The 14,698-nt window shown below is 39.8% G+C and overlaps 1 non-coding gene across 1 annotated transcript; it reads right to left on the bottom strand.

Moving 5' to 3' along the window:
• Positions 1-1,933: 1,933 nt before the first annotated feature.
• On the bottom strand, positions 1,934-2,040 carry LOC145049082 (small nucleolar RNA R71). The gene has a single exon (XR_013683198.1). It is a non-coding gene; the product is annotated as a small nucleolar RNA R71 (small nucleolar RNA).
• Between the last annotated feature and the right edge of the window lie 12,658 nt (positions 2,041-14,698).

Here is a 14,698-nt window from a genome sequence, read left to right as displayed (position 1 = left end):
TTTGCGACTAAGGAAACCCTTCGAGACCTGAAGAACGTGAGAAGAACCCTAATCTCTCATTCTTAGAAGATTCAAGGCAACTTAGGTTTAATTTTCCACTTTATCTTTGAATTGAACAATGTTTGAGTTGATTACTTTCGTTTTTAGCTTTTTGACTATTGTAATCATGAGCTAAATTTACTAGTTCCTGTTTATGGAAGACAATTTTACTCCTAAGTATTAATTTTATGGTTTGATTAATTGTTATTGGTGATTTTGTTAAATTAAGCTAGTTAAAGATCATTATGCATTAACTACAACTATTCTCTGTTAATAGGAAGACAATTAGGCTGCATGAACATCTCTTAATTGTTTACCTCATATGATTTATATGAACACTTTGTTATGTGCCTCGGATTAGTGAATATGAAACTGGGATTAATTAGAGAATGGGTAAATTAATGTGTGAGCTTGTTGATAAACCAACAACAAGAGGCTAACTGAATTAGTAATTTGATTAACCAATTACAAGTCTTATTTAATCCGGATAATTTAAACACTTGATCACTGCTTAAATTAATTGATCTTCTAAGTATTGGTAACAGCGAATGCGAATATAATCACTTTAGTTGGTAACCAATAATAATTAATCTATTGCTTTGCCATAAAATTAACCAGGAGTGAATGAGTTGAACCTAAGCAGAAACCTTTTATTAAAATTGGTGAATTTTTACTTGGTTTTAGTTGATTAGTTAATTGTGTGTTAGTTACTGTGTCCAAGTTTCTAGTCTTGTAAAACCAGATAAAACCCTTTTACTTTTATTACTTGTTGGTTAAAATTAGTTATTAGGTTAATTTCCGTTCCTCAAGTTCGACACCTTACTTATTCAACTATACCACTAAAAGGCAGGTTCACTGCCTTTGTGTGTTTAATTTATATTTTTAGAGTAGGAATAAAACGAGTTGGTTTTACACACATCAAGTTTCTGGCGCCGTTGCCGGGGAGCGGCTCAAAAAATTAATTCTAATTTCGAGTTTTTTAGATCCTTTGTGTGGGTTTATCTTGCACAAAGTTATTTTTTTGTTTGTAATTCAGTAATTAGGTTAATTTTTATTATTTATTTGTTCTTATTTGATTTTAATTGTTTTTAGTCTTTTAGGCAGTGTACTCGCCGAGTGCAGTCGAACGTACTCGGCGAGTTCAGTGCTGATTTCCAGTTTTATTTTCTTCCTGTTTCGTTTTTCTTTTTACGTGTTTTTCTTGCTTTAATTGCAGAGTGTTTTTGACCAGAGGAGGCAATACACCTTTAATTCCACCACTTAAAGACCCGGAAGCTACTTTAAGGAATAACAAAGGCAAAACCGTTGGAGAATCCGCATCTTCAAAGAACTCACCTTTGAAGAATCTAAAAGTTGTATTTAGTAAGAAAAGGGCAAGAAAGTAGGAGAATCTAGCTTCTCTTGAGTGGCGAACGAAGACCTAAAAAAGGAGGACACCGAGTACGAAACCGAAAGGGAAGAATCTGAAACCGAGGAAGAAAATGACTTTGAAGGCGAATTAGCTAACCCCATGGCTAACATCGTTGAAGTCCCTATAGGAGAATGGAAGAAGAGGATACGTGACAATACCGGCCCAGGACTAGTGCAACCTGTGATTCCTGCGACAGCCACTTTCGAACTTAAAGGCCACATACTCGCCTAACTTAAAGAAATTATGTTCTATGTAAAAGATCACGAAGACGTGTACAAACACCTAGAAGAGGTCAATGACATAGCCGATTACTTTAACTTTCCTAATGTAGACCGCGACACCGTTTTGCTTCGTATGTTACCGGTCACGTTTAAAGGCGCTGCAAAAGATTGGCTAAAATCACTCCCTCCAGGATCCATCACCACATTGGCTAAAATGAAAGAAGAGTTTATTGATCAGTTTTGTCGGCCATCAAAGATATCTAAGTTGAAGAAAGCTATAGCTAATTTTGAGCAACAAGCCGGAGAATCACTTTATGAGGAGTGGGAGAGGTACAAAGGCTTACTAGGGAATTGTCCACAACATGATCTTAATAATCAGCAATAAGTCACCATTTTTTATGATGGAGTAAATGTGACAACAAGGCAATTACTTGACTCGCAAGGGCCTCTCACAAAGAAGGCACCCCCGGTGATAAAGCAACTAATTGAGGAATTCTCTAAGCATTCTAGAGAATCCCATAACCCTAGGAAGGATGTGACAAAGGGTTCAGCTTATGCAGCTTCAGAAGATTTGTCGATAGTTATGGAAATGTTGAAAAGCATGGATAGGAGGATGGATAAAATGGATCAAACAATCGGTGCTATTCAGGTAGGATGTGAGAATTGCAATGGACCTCATCTTAGAGATTGTGATTTGGACGAGAACGGAAATAAGAAAGCGCAAGTATGCTATTCTAGTGGTGATAGATTTGATGACGATTGGAGAAAACCTAAGAAAGATTGGCTTCCTTATGATGAGTACAAGAAGGCGAAGGAGGAGAAGTATAGACAAAAGGCAAGGGGGTTTTTACCAAAAGGAGGAGCCGGTACAAGAAAAGAAACCAAGTTTGGAAGAAATGGTCACTAAATTTGTAGCTGCATCCGAGAAAACACACAATGACCATGATGCTGCAATACAAGATACAAGAACAATGTTAAGGAATCAGCAAGCATCTATTCACAACATTGAGAAGCAGCTGGGGTAGCTTGCCCAACAAATAAATAAAAGTGCACCGGGAGAACTTCCTAGTAATACTGAAAACAATCCACGAGGAGCACATGTAAATATTGTAACAAATAGGAGTGGGAAGATAATTACTCCTCTAGCCCCTATTCTAAATGAAAATCCGAAGCTGGTACAAGAGGAGGAGGCAGAAGAGCAGAACCAAAATCAGACCCAGCTGAACCCAGACACTACTCGCCGAGTCCAGGATATGGACTCGACGAGTCTGACACCTGATCAGAAAATTAAGTCACCTGTTAAGCCATATCAGCCTCCACTGCCATATCCAGCCCGAGCTAGACAAGAAAAGAATGAAGAAGAATACCAGAAGTTTCTGGAACACATAATGGCCCTTCAAATCAATATACCAATCATAGAAGCGGTTGCACAAATGCCAAAATACGCCAAATTTCTTAAGGAGCTTCTAACTAATAGAAAGAAGATGGAAGAAGTAAAGAAAGTGGTTCGAAATGAAAATTGTTCAGCTGCCATGTTGAACAAACTACCGAAGAAGAAGGGTGATCCGGGAAGCTTAACCTTACGTTGTCAATTCAGAAATCTACCTACCATCTATGCATTGGCTGATTCAGGGGTGAGTGTAAATCTCATGCCATACTCATTTGTTAAGAAATTAGGTTTCCTGGAGCCGAGGCCAATTCGAATGGCAATTCACCTAGCAAATAAAACGGTTACATTCCCAAGGGGAATATGGGAAGATCTATTGGTTAAGGTTGATAAGTTCATATTTCCCGCAGAATTTATAGTTTTAGACATGGAAGCTGATCCTCAAGTCCCGATCATTCTTGGAAGACCTTTCCTTAACACCGCAAGCACTATAGTTGAAATGCGAGATTCCAAACTCACTCTACGGGTGGGGGATGAATCAGTCACTTTTGGGGTTGATCAAGCTATGAAGCACGCAAGTAATAGTGATGACACATCATTTTCGATTGATATGTTGGAAGAACGAATGGAGGAATGGAAAAATGAAGAACCAAACAAGTCCACCATCACCTTTGATGAAGAATTCGATGCTGAAAGAGTACTATTGGAAATAGAGAGACTGCTTGAGGAAGCTGATTATAATGAGCTGACCAAAAGTACTGAACAGTCTACTCGCCGAGTAGACTCGACCTACTCGACGAGTCCATCCAAGGAATCCCAGACAGTCGCAAAATTTGCCCAGGACTCGACGAGTCCCCTCATTGGACTCGACCTGCGCAACGTCCAGAACATGAAAATTGAGCTGAAAGCACTACCAGATCACTTGGAGTATGCATTTCTTGAAGAGGGTCAACAAAAACTTGTAATTATAGCTGCTGGTTTGCCCAAACATGAGAAAGAAAGTCTTGTAGGGGTACCAAAGAAGAGGCAAGGTGCTATAGCATGGAAGATAACCGACATCAAGGGAATTAGTCCAACTTATTGCTCTCATAAAATTGACTTAGAAGATGGGGCTAAACCTGTAGTGCAACGCCAAAGAAGATTGAACCCGAACATACAAGAAGTTGAGAAAAAGGAGGTGGTGAAACTAATAGATGTTGGGATTATTTACTCAATTTCCGATAGCTCGTGGGTGAGTCCGGTGCAGGTAGTACCGAAGAAAGGAGGAATGACGGTGGTAGCAAATAAAAATAACGAATTAATTCCAACAAGAACGGTTACCGGGTGGCGTGTTTGCATCGACGATAGGAAATTAAATGATGCCACATGCAAGGATCATTTTCCATTGCTATTTATTGAACAAATGCTCGAGAGGCTGTCCGGGCATTTATACTATTGCTTTCTCGATGGTTTTCGGGGTATTTTCAAATTCCAATTGACGCACGAGATCAAGAGAAAACTACTTTTACATGCCAGACCAGAACATTTGCATATAGGCACATGCCTTTTGGGTTATGCAATGCACCGAATACTTTCTAAAGGTGTATGATGACCATTTTCCACGATATGATCGAGAAGTTTATGGAGGTTTTCGTGGATGACTTTTCGGTTTTCGAGTCCTCTTTTGAAGATTGTTTGTCTAAATTGGATCTAATGTTAGAAAGATGTGAGAAGACCAACCTTGTCCTTAATTGGGAGAAGTGTCATTTTATGGTGAATGAAGGAATTGTTCTAGGACACAAGGTCTCAAGGATTGGGATAGAGCAAAGGTGGACACTATAGCCAAATTACCATGTCCAACAAATGTCAAGGGGGTAAGGAGCTTTTTAGGCCAAGCGGGTTTTTATAGGCGCTTTATTGAAGACTTTTCGAAGATCACAAGGCCCTTGACTCAACTTCTTTTTAAGAACACCCCATTCAACCTTTCTAAAGAATGTCTTGATGCATTCCATTTGTTGAAGGAAAAGTTGACTACTACACCTATTATGACAGTTCCAAATTGGAGTCTTCCCTTTGAGCTTATGTGTGATGCTAGTGACTTTGCGGTGGGAGCTGTTTTGGGACAAAGAATTGACAAGCATTTTTAGCCGATCTACTATGCAAGTAAGACCCTAAACCCAACATAAGAGAACTAGACTACTACAGAAAAGGAGCTACTAGCAGTGGTTTTTGCGTTTGATAAATTTCGCTCATATTTGGTTTTGTCAAAAAACATAGTTTTTACTGACCATTCTACCCTTAAGTATCTTTTTTCTAAACAAGATGCTAAGCCAAGGTTGATTCGTTGGGTGTTGCTACTACAAGAATTTGACATTAAAATACGAGACAAGAAGGGGATGGAAAACGTGGCTGCCGATCATCTATCGAGATTGGAAAACCCGCACTTGGAAGACTTAGAAGAAAACTAGATTGGAGATGAATTTCCCGAAGAATATTTATTGGTTATAGCAGGAGAGATTCCATGGTTTGCAGATATAGCTAACTATTTAGCTAGTGAATACATCCCAAAAGACTTGACCCACCAACAAAAGAAGAAGTTCTTTTCAGAAATTAAGTATTACTTTTGGGATGAGCCATACCTCTTTCGTAGCTGTGATGATGGTATGATAAGAAGATGTGTGTCCGGGAAAGAAAGTCGGGAAATCTAGGTGCATTGTCATAGTGGGCCCAACGGTGGACATCATGGAGCGCAATATACGGCCACAAAAGTTTTTGATTCAGGTTTTTATTGGCCTACTATATTTAAAAATGCTACAAAATATGTCAAAGAATGCGATTCATGCCAAAGATCGGGAAACATTTCATCACGAAACGAGATGCCCCAAAATAGCATTCAAGTTTGTGAAATATTTGATGTTTGGGGAATTGACTTCATGGGACCTTTCCCAATGTCAAAGGGAAATAAATACATTTTGGTATCAGTCGATTATGTATCCAAATGGGTGGAGGCACAAGCATTACCCACGAATGATGCTCGAGTAGTGGTACGTTTTCTCAAGAAATTATTTTCAATGTTTGGAGTTCCAAAGGCTCTAATTAGTGATCGAGGCACCCGCTTCGCCAATGATCAATTAGCTAAGGTGTTGCAAAAATATGGTGTCCACCATAGATTTTCAACATCCTATCATCCTCAAACGAGTGGGCAAACTGAAGTTACAAATAGGGCGTTGAAGAGAATATTAGAAAGATCGGTTGGAAGTAATAGAAAGGAATGGTCGGATAAGCATGATGATGCACTTTGGGCGTTTAGAACAGCTTTCAAAACACCTATTGGTACTACACCATATAGGTTGGTTTATGGGAAGAGTTGCCACTTGTCAGTTGAGATTGAGCATAAAGCATTTTGAGCTTTAAAGATGTGCAATTTGGATTTGGCTGAACTTAGGAAAAACCGATTGATGCAAATGAATGCCCTTGAAGAACTAAGGAATGAGGCATACACTAGTTCCTTGATTTACAAAGAAATGACCAAGAATTGGCATGACAAAAGACTCAACGGTAATAAGGACTTTCATGAAGGACAAAAAGTGTTACTTTTTAATTCAAGGCTTAAACTTTTTCCAGGCAAGCTAAAGACACGATGGGATGGTCCATTTATAGTGAAGAAATATTTTCCACATGGAGCTATTGAGCTAATATCAAGATATGGAATTCCTTTCAAGGTCAATGGTCATTGGGTGAAAAAATATGAAGAAGGAATTCCGAGAAATGAAGAACTTGAAGAAGGGCTGCTGCTGGAAGGGATTACAGAAACGTAAGCGGGAAGGAGTCCAGCTAATGACTCCTTAAAAAGAAGCGCTTCCGGGAGGCAACCCGAGTTTAGAGTTTGCATTCTTTTCCTTTGCTTTTTATTTTTGATTTTTTTAACTTTTAGGATCTATTTTTATCAATCTTCTTCTGAAATTATGCTTCAAATGATTGCTTGAGGGAAAGCAATGCTCAAGTGTGGGGTGGTGGCTTAAAAATCGAATTTTTGTTAAACTGATTGAGCAACTCGTCGAGTACTTTCTGAAACTCACACAAAGTCGCATATTCGCTGTAGCACCTGGTTCCTGGTATGTATTCTTGGTTATTAAATCTCCTTATATTGCATGATTAACCTTGGACTCGGCGAGTTGAAGGACTAACTCGCCGAGTAGAAGTGGGACTAGACGCGGGATCTACTCGGTCTACTCGGCGAGTAGGTCCGAGGGACTCGGCGAGTAGACCCTGTCTGGACTTAAACCATAACCCGGGTGTTTGCACCCTATTTAAACGATCTAACCTAGCCTCCATTTCCCCTAGCACTCCCAGAGATCTGTATAATGAAACCCTAGCCCCTTTTGTGTCCTCGTGGGTGATTTTTTTAGCATTTTGAAGGTGGTTTGGAGCTTGGGAGAAGAAGGAGAAGGTTGGAGAGTGCAAGAAGGGAAGAAGATTCGGAATCTACTCTGTGAAGGGCTTCTATTCAGGTAGAAAAGTTCCTACCTTGATCTTTAGTTCATTGAGTCCCCTTTTTGTCCCTGAAAAAGAGGTTTTAAGCCCTAAGAACCTAAATCTCTATGTGTCTATGGTTAATATTCCGCAAGGACTTCGGATTTGGACCTTTTGGACATCCTAGTAGCATAAAGTCTCTGTGGTTGAGGTGATTGAGGTCCCCATTGAGTTTTGGACCTCTTAAAGAGCTTGGAATTGCATGTTTGAGCTCATAGGGCCATGCATGCACGTAAAGTTTGCAACTTTACGTGGTAAATGAGCCCTAGGACCTTGGATCTGTGGTTTTGAAGTGTTGCATGTCCCAGATCTGGCCTACTCAGGGAATGGGTCGAAGGACTCGGCGAGTTCTATGAAGATGGTCTTTGACTCGGCGAGTTTGAAGAACAACTCGGCGAGTCCTATGAAGATTGCCTGGAGCTCGCCGAGTAGTTCCTCAAACTCGGCGAGTCATATGAACATCCACAGATCACGAGGGGTTTAAGCATCAAAGGCTCAACCCTTCGTACCTGTGCGCGGAATTAACTGTGTAACGTAGTCCCGAAACCCCAAACCCTTGTATGGGGTGTTCTGGTGTGGATTGAAAGCGAGCAGGGGATCTGCTCGAGGAACTCGGCGAGTTGCTCGAGGAACTCGGCGAGTTGGAACTCGAGTCGGCCCCATAGTCCCGGGTAGCGAGTCAAGGGTGACTCAGTGAGTGGGGAGAGGGACCTGGTGAGTGGGACCGGATCAGTAAGGGATGGACTCGGCGAGTTGCTCGTGAACTCGGCGAGTCCAGTCAACTGGAAGTTGACCTTGACCTGGACTTGACTTGGTAAGGGGTAAAAAGGGTCATTTTACCCTAAGAACATCTAGCGGTGTTTGACTGATCGTTTTGTGGGAATTATAGCCGGGGGACGTCCGGAGCAGCAGTAGACAGTCAAGTCCCACACAGACCAGCAGCCTTTTCGAGGTGAGTTGCCTTCCAGTAGCGGTGGGTCTACGGCCACAATGCCGGCCCACCAGTAGGAGCTGTATGTAGGTCTTTATCTCTGTGATATTCTTCTAGGGGTTACTACTACTTGTGCTATGTTTATGTGCTAATATGATATGATGCTATGTGTTAGTAATGGCAGGGGAGATAGTCCCCAAGATATCCGGTCGATAGGGTCGAAGGGGTAGTTATACCCAGTCATGCTAGTTGGATTCTGATATTGTGATATGTGCTATGTGGTAGTAGTAGAGGGGGGGGAGATAGTCTCCAGTATCCAGTCGAGAGGACCGAAGGGGAGGCCAACACCCAGATATGCTAGGCAGTATCCGGTCAAGATGGACCTACATTGAAGATGATCAGCATTGAAGGGGAGGCCAACATTGAAGATGGACCTACATTGAAGATGATCAGCCTCACCACTGCTATCCCAGTGGAGTTTATTTTTGCATTTTTCTTTTCATGCATAACAGGCAATGGGTACATTGCATGAATTAAGTTTGGGGTAGGGGTTGGTTCTATTAGAAAATTTAGAATCCTAAATTAGGCTTAATTTTAAAAAAAAAAATTGCAATAATATTGCTAGGATCTTAATTTAGAAAATTTTGGTAAAATCAATTAGGATTCCATGTTAGTGTTATGTTTGATGATTGCATGAAGACCCAGATGTTTAGTTGAGCCTACATACGTTCTAGTGCATTTGTGGCCTCCCTATTCTAGAGAAATCATGGGAGAAAAACACGACCCCGCTTAGTTTGAGGATCGCAATAAATTTAGCATCATGTTCCAGAAATGTATCCAGGAAATTTTTATTTTATCTTTAACCAATAAAGGTTGAAGTTGAGCGCCCCTGCTTAAGCATGTAGGTTTTGAGTGATAAAAAGTGAGGTACATGTAATTAAAAAAAAGAGAGAATTACAAGAAAAGTTGTAAGAATTTTGGAGCAGTCATAAAGTGAAGATCAAAAGATCAAAAATCCAAAGATTCAAAAAGTTGAAGATACCCAAAAATCAAAGAAAATAAAAAAGGTGGCAAATTTGAAGAATTCAAAGAAATCAAAGATCAAATTATCAAAGAAGTTGGGAATTCCAAAAAGCTCCATAGTGGTATCGAAAATTCTAATTGTCTAGATTATGTATGCTTGGGTTGCTTAACCAAAAATACCTTGAGGTTAAGGGAGTTTTTTGAGGATGGATTCGGAGGGATGCATAAAATGAGCGTTGCTCGAAAAAAGTGGGCAAGTGTTTATGTGGATTGTGAGTATTTAGGATGGGGGGATCGTTTAGGAAAAATTTAGACACAAATGCATGCGTTGTGGTCTTGGCATAATGGCTGGGTTTGATTGGGATTGTCTCATGTGATTCTAGTGTGCTAAAATTCAGTTTCTCTTGGGGGCAAGCAAAATTCAAGTGTGGGGTATTTTGATATGTGCATATTTAGCCATATATTTAGTATAGATTTTTATAAATTATTAGCTGATTATTTGAATGTTATGGACAAAAGGTACTTAAAGATGTTTAAATTGTATTGTCTGTCTAGAAGTCATGCTCGGGAACAAAAAGGAGGAAGGGGAAACAATTAGAAGCTGGAGAATGAAGAAAGAAATATAAACCTAAAGCTACTTGGCAAGTCCAATCGTTTACTCGACGAGTTTCCACAAATGTTCGCGAAGCAATACATAGAGTTCTTTCCGTACACGGATTTTACACAGCAACTCGGTGAGTTGGGTGTATCTACTTGACGAGTTGCCCCTGTTTTGATGATCTTATAAATGGATGTCAAATTCCGAATCCACCATCTTTTCTGGCTTTTCTGGAGGATACTTTGCGACTAAGCAAACCCTTGGAGACGTGAAGAACGTGAGAAGAACCCTAATCTCTCATTCTTAGAAGATTCAAGGCAACTTAAGTTTAATTTTCTACTTTATCTTTGAATTGAACAATGTTTGAGTTGATTACTTTCGTTTTTAACTTTTTGACTATTGTAATCATGAGCTAAATTTACTAGTTTCTGTTTAGGGAAGAAAATTTTACTGCTATGGATTATTTTTATGGTTCGATTAATTGATTATTCGTGATTTTCTTAAATTAAGCTTGTTAAAGATCCTTATGCATTAACCACAACTATTCTTTGTTAATAGGAAGGCAATTAGGATGCATGAACATCTCTTAATTGTTTACCTCATATGATTTATGTGAACACTTTGTTATGTGCCTAGGATTAGTGAATATGAAACTAGGATTAATTAGAGAATGGGTAAATTAATGTGTGAGCTTGTTGATAAACCAACAACAAGAGGCTAATTGAATTAGTAATTTGATTAACCAATTACAAGTCTTATTTAATCCGAATAATTGAACTAGGAAATTAATTAGCTTAAACACTTGATCACTGCTTAAATTAATTGATCTTCTAAGGATTGGTAATAGCGAATGCGAATCTAATCACTTTAGTCGGTAACCAATAATAAGTAATCTATTGCTTTGCCATAAAATTAACCATAGGAGTGAATGAGTTGAACCTAAGTAGAAACTTTTTATTAAATTTGGTGAATTCTTACTTGGTTTTAGTTGATTAGTTAATTGCATGTTAGTTAGTGTGTCTGAGTTTCTAGTATTGTAAAACTAGAGAAAACCCTTTTACTTTTATTACTTGTTGGTTAAAATTAGTAATTAGGTTAATTTCCGTTCCTCGAGTTCGACACCCTACTTATTCAAGTATACCACTAAAAGACAGGTTCACTCCCTTTGTGTGTTTAATTTATATTTTTAGAGTAGGAATAAAACGAGTTGGTTTTACACACATCAGATCCCTTGGTTCCTTAGCTAAGGCAACTGCACCCTCATTGTCATAGAAAATCTCCGTAGGCTCCTTAACAGTTAGTACAACTCCAAGGTCTCCGATGAAGTTCTTTAGCCATATAGCCCCCTTTGCCGCCTCGCTTGCTGCTATGTACTCTGATTCGCAAGTTGAATCAACTACTGTTTCCTGCTTGGAACTTTTCCAAGTAATTAGTCCTACATTTAGGGTAAAGAACCAGCCCGGCTGAGAGCGGAAATTATCCCTACCAGTCCAAAAGCCAGTATCACTATACCCCACTACTCTCATGTCATCACTCCAACCAAGGGTAAGGACCCAGTCCCTAGTAGCCTTAACATATACACAAGACTCATCTTCGCTCCTCGAAAAAACAAACTCTTTGACTTTCTCATCGAAACAAAGATTCCATATGCAAGTTTCTTGTTTCAATCCATAGATGGATTTATCAAGCTTACAAGCTCTATTAGGGTGCTTTGCATCCACAAAACCCTCTGGTTGACTCATGTAAACATCCTCAGCCAAATTTCCATTAAGGAAAGCGATTTTGATATCCATTTGCCATATTTCATAATCACAAAATGGAGCTATGGCTAGCATAACCCTAATAGACTTAATCTTCGCTACTGGAGAGAAGGTCTCATCATAGTCAACTCACGGATTTTGCGTAAAGCCCTTTGCAACCAGTTGCGCCTTATAAGTGTGCATTTTCCCATCCATGGCGGTCTTCTTCTTGAAGATCCATTTGCACCCGACCGTCTTATGATTCGTTACATTGTCAACCAAGTTCCAAACTTGATTGTCATACATGGACTGAATCTCGTTGGCCATGACATCTTTCCATTTGGCGAACTCAAGGCCTGTCATGGCTCCCTTAAAGTTGTTAGGCTCATCCAAATTTACCAGTGTAATATCACCGATAAATACATCACCTTCCACAGTAATATGAAAACCATAGTAATGCTCAGGTGGATTCCTAACTCTTGTGGAACGTCTTAGAGGTACGGACTCATCAACAGGAGTTTCCTCTGCAGTAATATGGAAACCATAGTAATGATCAGGTGCATTCCTAACTCTCGTGGAATGCCTCAGAGGTACAGACACATCTGTCGGATCAATAGAAGTTTCCTCCTCAGGTTGATTGCTAGGGTTTGAGGTTCCTTCACCGCTTGACTCTTGAAGTTCTTCAATGTCAATTTTCCTCCCACTATTTCCTTGGCTTATAAACTCTCTCTCTCGAAAGACCCCTCTCCTTGCCACAAAGACTACATTCTCACTGGGTCTGTAGAAGAGGTAACCAAAGGATTTCTGTGGGTAGCCGATGAAAATACATCGTTCACTTTGAAGTTCGAGCTTATCCTGAGTCTCGCGTCTCACAAAAGCCTTGCAACCCAATATCTCGATGTGGTCTAGATTGGGAACTTTCCCAGTCCACATCTCGTGAGGTGTTTTGACAACCTTCTTGGTAGGGACTAGATTATGGATATGGGCGACAGTCTCTAAGGAGTAGTCGCAGAATCAGATTGGTAACGAAGCTCAACTTATCATTGAACAAACCATGTCTAACAAGGTTCTATTGCAGCTCTCAGCCACACCATTTAGCTGTGGTGTCCTGGGAGGTTTCAATTGTGAAACAATTCAACATTCCTTAGGATTGTCAAGGAACTCTGTACTAAGATACTGTCATTGTCGATCGGATCAAAGCATCTTAATGTTCCTGCCCAGCTGACTCTCCACCTCCTGTCTAAACTCTTAGAAATTTTCAAAGGTTTCTAACTTATGCTTGATTATGTAGACATAACCATATCTACTGTAATCATTAGTAAAATTCACATAGAAGCAGTTAGCATCCCTAGTTGCGGTTATGAAGGGTCCACACACATCTATATGTATGAGGTCCAACAAACCTTCACCCTAGCACAAGTACCAGTGTAGGGTGACTTTGTTATTTTTCCAAGCAAATAAGACTCGCAACTATCATCTGACCTTAAATCAAATGACTCCAAGACTCCAGCCTTCTATAGTTGGCCTAGGAGCTTGTTGTTAACATGTCCAAGACGACAATGCCACAAGGATGCTTTATCCAAACTAGTGGAAGAATCGATATGTAATACATTATTTCCTAAGTTGTCTACAACCGATGCAGTTTCATATACACCATCAGAAGGTAATGCATTAAAATAAAAACATTATTATAAAAAAGCATTAATACCACCAACTTCATTATCAAATGAACAAGTAAATCCTTGTTTGTACAAACCATGAAAGGAAATAATATATCTCGCCATTTCAAATGAGTAAAAACACTTATTCAAATCTAAAACTCACCCACTACTTAGCAACAAAGAATAAACTCCAATCTTGGTGATAGGTGAAGCTTTCCAATTCCCCATGATCAAGTTTATCTTTCCATCCTCCATATCTTCACTTCTTCTTAGGCCCTACAAATCTTAACATATATGAATACCACAACCTGTATCAAGGACCCAAGAATTAGTATGCGGTGAGTTATTAGACAATATAGTGTAAATACCTGCATGGGTAGGTTTGACCTTCCCATCCTTAACATCATGCAGGTACTTGGGGCAGTTTCGTTTCCAGTGCCCCTTTTCCTGAAAATAGAAGCATTGAGCTTCCTTTGGGTTGGAAGAAGTAGTGATAGAACCACCTTTGGTTCCACTAGAAGAGGAGCCATCAAGAGACTTTCCCTTGGTACCCTTCGAAGGGGTTTTCCTCTTCTTCCCTCTACTTTTCCTGATTTCCAGAACACGGGCGGAGTTAGGAGTTGGAGCAGTAACAACCGATTTACCTTTGAGACTAGTTTCAACGGTCTTCAAAAGTCCTTGAAGCTTGTTGAGTGTGACTTCCTCCTTGTTCATGTGATAGGTCATTCGGAATTGATCATAAAGAGTAGGTAAGGAGTGCAATATGATATCAATAGCCAACTCCTTCGGGAAGTTCACATTCAATTTCAGAAAACGGTCCACAAACCTTTGCATTTTCTACATGTGGTCCGTGATGGATTCACCATCCTTCATTCAGGTGGTTATCATGGAAGAGATGATTTCATACCTCTCTTGAAAAGCACTCTGATGGGGTCCATCAAGTCCATGTGCATCTCAAAAGGGTAAAAGTCCTCATAGGACTTCTGGAGTTCAGCTGTCATTGTGGCCAACATGATACATTCCACTTTGGTAGCATCTCTCTCATGTACCCTAAAGTCAGCGATCTCCTTTGGAGTAGCAGTAGACTCATCAATTTTATCAGCTCCTTATCAAGGACATATTCCTTGTCCTCGTAACGCGTGACCATCCTGATGTTTCTGATACAATCATTAAAGT

The sequence above is a fragment of the Lactuca serriola genome, chromosome 4, assembly GCF_051521515.1.
Source record: "Lactuca serriola cultivar US96UC23 chromosome 4, Lser_US96UC23_V15, whole genome shotgun sequence".
NCBI classification, from domain to species: Eukaryota; Viridiplantae; Streptophyta; class Magnoliopsida; order Asterales; family Asteraceae; genus Lactuca; species Lactuca serriola.
The sequence above is the reverse complement of the archived record's forward strand: the minus strand, read 5'-3'. Positions and strand labels throughout refer to the sequence as shown.